We start from the raw sequence: 5,905 nt of genomic DNA on the forward strand, positions 1-5,905 counted from the left end.
AATCAGCAGACCCTTTCAAGATAGGCACTTATGCCAGGGTTCTCTTGCCTCTCTGGATTCATTCATTCACTTCATTTATGTTTACTTCTAAAGCATTTTCTTTCTTGCCAGCACAGCAATGCATTTTTTTTTTATTGTATTCAACATTTTCTGTTATTTTTCAATGGTAAGTTTATTTAGGGCATCTCCATTTTTTTTCAAGCTTTTGGAATCTTTTGCTTTCAATTCCTTTTTTAAATACAGCAAATTTATATTTTGGTACATGTTGTACTCTGAGTCATTTTCCCTTAATAGATGATTATATCCCGTTTACCTTTATTGAAAGTCTTTCTAAAGTAGTTTGTAGAGGAAAACATTAATTTGTTCATGTAAATTAGTACAATAATTCTATATTAGTATCCAATAGGAAATTACAAATTCTAGATATGTGAAACTAATTAACACCGGAAAAAAGTAAAACCCGATAACCTTATAGAAATGTGGTGTTCCCGTGGTGGCTCATGCCTGTAATCCCAGCACTTTTGGAAGCTGAGGTGGGAGAATCAGTTGAGACCAGGAGTTTGAGACTAGCTTGGGAAACATAGCAAGACCCTGTCTCTACAAAAAGAAAAGAAAAATACATGTATTAGTCTCAGTTAAAGCTTGTATAAAGAAGCAACAAAAATGCTCAACTATACAAATGCATGGGTAAATCCCTGAACCTTAATATGGGAACCATAAAAGCAAATGTGAATATGGCATTTCAAGACTACATAACTAAGAAGCAAGCCAAACTATAGAATAAACTAATTCCTATAGAATCAATACAGATAAAGCAAATATAGCAGTAAAAGTGGAACAAAGCAAGTTGCAAAATCCTGTGAATGTGAATAGATTTCTATGTAGCCATAGAACTTGTAGATTAACAAATGGTTCAAGAAAAACTGGTGCAATGGAGATAGAAAAATGACTTCCAATGTTATGATTGCTTTTAAAAAAGACAACTATTCACTTATACATATGTATAACAAGAAATAAAAAAGTAAGAAATCTAATAGAAATTGGCTTTTGAATGACCATAACTATGTGACAAAATAATTTTAAAGATATCAAATTCTTCATTCTCAAAATCTAGACAACCATTTCTGCTAGAATCCAGATTATATACTTCATCTGTGTCACTCATTCATTAAAAGAGTCATCAGTCCTTTAAGAGTCATCAATCATCAGTGGTCTCCAACCTGTTTGGCACCAGGGACAGGTTTCCTGGAAGACAGTTTTTCTACAGACCAGGGGATAGGAGGGATGGTGTCAAGATGAAACCATTCCACCTCAGATCATCAGGCATTAGATTCTCATAAGGAGTGTGCAACCTAGATCCCTCCTATTTGCAATTCACAATAGAGTTCACACTCCTATAAGACTCTACTGCTACTGCTGATGTGACAGGAGGTAGAGCTCAGGCGGTAATGCTCACTCACCCTTTGCTCACTTTCTGCTTTGCGCCCAGTTCCTGACAGGCCAAGGACCAGTACTGGTCTCCAGCCCAGGGGTTGGAGATGTCTTCCTTAAAAGATCAATCAACTCTTCAATAAGTGAAGGTTTTTGTTGTTGTTGTTGTTGTTGTTTTGTTGTTGTTGTTTTTGAGATGGAGTCTTGCTCTGTCTCCCAGGCTGGAGTGCAGTGGTGAGATGTGGGCTCACTGCAACCTCCAACTTCCATGTTCAAGCGATTCTCCTGCCCCAGCCTCCCAAGTAGCTGGGACTTCAGGCACACACCACCACGCCTGGCTAATTTTTTTGTATTTTTAGTAGATACAGGGTTTCACTGTGGGGGCCAGGCTGGTCTCAAACTCCTGATGTCAAGTGATCCACCCGCCTGGGCCTCCCAAAGTGCTGGAATTACAGGGGTGAGCCACCACGCCCAGCCAGTATGTGAAGGTTTATGTGGGTAATTACGTCAGAGGAGAGAAGGCTCTGGTCTTTATCCTCTTCTTATAAGGGCACTAATCCCATCTTGGGAGCTCTACTCTCATGACCTCATCTAAACCCAATTATATCCTAAATCCCCATCTCCAAATACCAGCACATTGAGGATTAGGGCTTCAGCATATGAATTTGAGGGAGATACAAATATTCAGTCCATATCAGCATATGGTTGGTGGCTGGAATATAGGAAAAGTAAAACTGTCCGGGTAGAGGGTATATAGAGTGCTAAGAACCTGGGCGTGACTTGCAATTGGAATGCACATGGAGGAAGAGAAGTTGAGTAGGGGTCTACATGGAGTCATCAGAAATAGGAGAGAAGAACCATGCTCAGAGGAACTCCAAAGGTCCCAAATTTGAGCAACACTGGTACTCAGAGAACATTTGCCTTTGGGAGTCTCATCCTGGAGGAGAAGATATCTTTATATCTCTTATTTCCCACCAAACTCAGTGAACTTTCATCAGTTATTTCTAGTCAAAAAGGTAAATGTTAAATGTTAAGTAGTCCAGTTGAAGCAGACCTTTCATTATTTAATCATTATGAGTGACCTATAGCCCCAGTTTCAAATTATTAAGATAGAGAGAAAGTTACATGTTTTATAATAAAGCTTAAAAATAAAATTCCCTACCCTGCTCTGTCCCACTTAACTAACCTGTGAAATCTCCTAGTTGGTCAGCTACTGGGAACAAGTAATGGTTGTGCTGAAATCTGTCCACTTTCCATACTTTTGGAACATGTTGTGAGGCTTCTTCTGCAAATGTTAAGATCTTAGATGGTCGGGCACAGTGGCTCAGGGCTGTAATCCCAGCACTCTGGGAGGCTGAGGTAGGCAGATCACAAGATCAGGAATTTGAGACCAGTCTTGCCAACATGGTAAAACACCGTCTCTACTAAAAATACAAAAATTATCTGGGCGTAGTGGCGGGTGCCTGTAATCCTAGCTATTCCAGAGGCCGAGGCAGGAGAATCGCTTGAACCCAGGAGGCAGAGGCCTCAGTGTGCCGAGACCACGCCATTGCACTCCAGCTTGGGTGACAGAGTGAGACTCAGTCTCAAAAAAAAAAAAAAAAAAAAAAAAAGATCCTAAAGAGAGCTAGTTGCCAAAGGGCCATCTACAAAGTTAATGCCAGTCTTGGGACCCAAATCCCAGGGGGCTCTAGGTCTCAGGAGCAAAGCTTAAATTAAGAACCACCTTGTTGGAAATAGATGTTTGGTGCCACAAAGAAAATTAGCACTGAAACAAAGGATCTTTCAGCAATGCACTTTTTACTTCCTGGACAGCAGGCAAGGTACCCTTGCTAGCCATCATGCCACGAGAGTACAATGAACAAAGGAAAATGGACAAATGTATCCCTTAAGCTTTTGGGGTCATCTTTACTGCTATGTCTAATCTCCATTGGCTGGAGCCAGACCTCATAATTTAAACTGAAGCCCGATTGGCTACCAACTTAAAACTTTTCTAAACAAGTAAAAGCAATGGAGAGCTGGGACATGCCTGTGAGCATGTCCAGCACAGATATCTCGGTTAAAGTACAAGGACATAGATTATACTATGTGCCTGTAAAACTGGCCTAATAGCCACATAGGATAGGGCTTAACAAAGTTATTAGCACACTTATTCTTTAACAAGAAAGAAAACTTTAACAAGGAACTTTTCTACTTCCCACATAACTTAATAAAATTCTCCTAATCCTTAGAAGCTAAAGTTCCAGCTTTGAAACATATTTATATATATTGACACTTTTGTTGTGCTCCTTATAAAAAACACTTGCAATTCATTTATGCCAGTTGAGTGTCCTTTTTTTTTTTTGAGATGGAGTCTTGCTTTGTGCCCTAGGCTGGAGCACAGTGATGGGATCTGGCTCACTGTAACCTCCACCTCCCAGGTTCAAGTGATTCTCCTGCCTTAGCCTCCCGAGTAGCTGGGATTACAGGCACCCACCAGGCTGGTCTCAAACTCCTATCCTCAGGTGATCTACCCGCCTTGGCCTCCCAAAGCACTGGGATTACAGGGGTGAGCCACCACACCCAGCCAGTATGTAAAGGTTTATGTGGGTAATTACGTCAGAGGAGAGAAGGCTCTGGTCTTACCCTCTTCTTATAAGGGCATTAATCCCATCATGGGGGCTCTACTCTCATGACCTCATCTAAACCCAATTATATCCTAAAAGCCCCATCTCCAAATACCAGCACATTAGAGATTGGGACTTAAGCATATGAATCTGGGGGAGATACAGATATTCAGTCCATATCAGCTATGGGTGGTGGTTAGAATTTAAGAGAATAAAACTGTCCGGGTAGAGGGTATATAGAGTGCTAAGAACCTGGGCGTGACTTGCAATTGGAATGCACATGGAGGAAGAGAAGTTGAGTAGGAGTCTAGATGGAGTTATCAAAAATAGGAGAGAAGAATGATGCTCAAAGGAACTCCAAAGGTCCTAAATTTGAGCAACACTGGTACTCAGAGAACATTTGCCTTTGGGAGTCTCATCCTGGAGGAGAAGATATCTTTATATCTCTTATTTCCCACCAAACTCAGTGAACTTTCATCAGTTATTTCTAGTCAAAAAGGTAAATGTTAAATGTTAAGTAGTCCAGTTGAAGCAGACCTTTCATTATTTAATCATTATGAGTGAACTATAGCCCCAGTTCCAAATTCTTAAGATAGGGAGAAAGTTACCTGTTTTATAATAAAACTGAAAAATAAAATTCCCTACCCTGCTCTGTCCCACTTGACTAACCTCTGAAATCTAGTTGGTCAGCTACTGGGAACAGGTAATGGTTGTGTTGAAATCTGTCCACTTTCCAAACTTCTGGAACATGTTTTAAGGCTTCACCTGCAAATGTTAAGTTCTTAGAGAGTGCTAGTTGCCAAGGGCCACCTACAAAGGTAATGCCAGTCCTGGGACCCAAATCCCAGGGACTCTAGATCTCAGATGCAAAGCCTAAATTAAGAACCAATTCACCTGTTCCTATTTGGCCATCTTGGATCTCCCTACCAACAACAACACAACAAAGAACCAATTCAATAATATTCTCCTTAATCCTTGGAAGCTAAAGATCCAGCTTTAAACATGTGTTTACATATAATATATTGATAATTTTGTCCTCATTATATATGATAAAACACTTGCAATTCATTTATGCTAGTTGAGTCTCCTTTTTTTTTTTTTTTTTTTTTTTTTTTTTTGTGTTTTTTTTTTTCTTTTTTTTTTTTTTTTTTTTTTGAGATGGAGTCTCTGTCACCCAGGCTGGAGTGCAGTGGGATGATCTGCGCTCACTGCAACCTCCACCCTGCCAGGTTCAAACAATTCTGCCTCAGCCTCCTGAGTAGATGGGATTACAGGCACCCGCCACCTTTCCTGGCTAATTTTCTATTTTGAGTACAGATGGGGTTTTGCCATGTTGGCCAGGCTGGTCTGAAACTCCTGATGTCAGGTGATTTGCCTGCCTTGGCCTACCAAAGTGCTGGGATTATAGGCATGAGCCACCGTGCCTGGCCTTGTTCAGGATTCTTGCATGTATGTTCATCAGGGATATTGGCCTATAGATTTTTTTTCTTGTGTCCATATCCAGTTTGGGTATCAGGGTAATGCCGGCCTCATAGGATGAGTTTGAGAAGAACTGATATTAGTTCTTCTTTAAATGTTTGGTAGAATTCAGCAGCGAAGCTGTCAGGGCCTGGGCTTTTCTTTGATGAAAGACTTTATATTACTGATTCAATCTCATTACTCAGTTGGACTTTTCAGGTTTTCTGTTTCTTCTTGGTTCAATTTTGGTAAGTTGTATCTGTTCAGGAATTTAGTCATTTCCATTTGGTTGCCAGTTTGTTTGCATAAAGTTGTTCATAACAGCCTCTAATGATCCTTTGTATTTCTGTGGTATCAGTTTAATGTCTTCTAGGCCCCTGCTGCTTTCAACACCGTGAAGGATACAAAAA

The sequence above is a fragment of the Cebus imitator genome, unplaced genomic scaffold (assembly GCF_001604975.1).
Source record: "Cebus imitator isolate Cc_AM_T3 unplaced genomic scaffold, Cebus_imitator-1.0 Scaffold33, whole genome shotgun sequence".
Taxonomy (NCBI): domain Eukaryota; kingdom Metazoa; phylum Chordata; class Mammalia; order Primates; family Cebidae; genus Cebus; species Cebus imitator.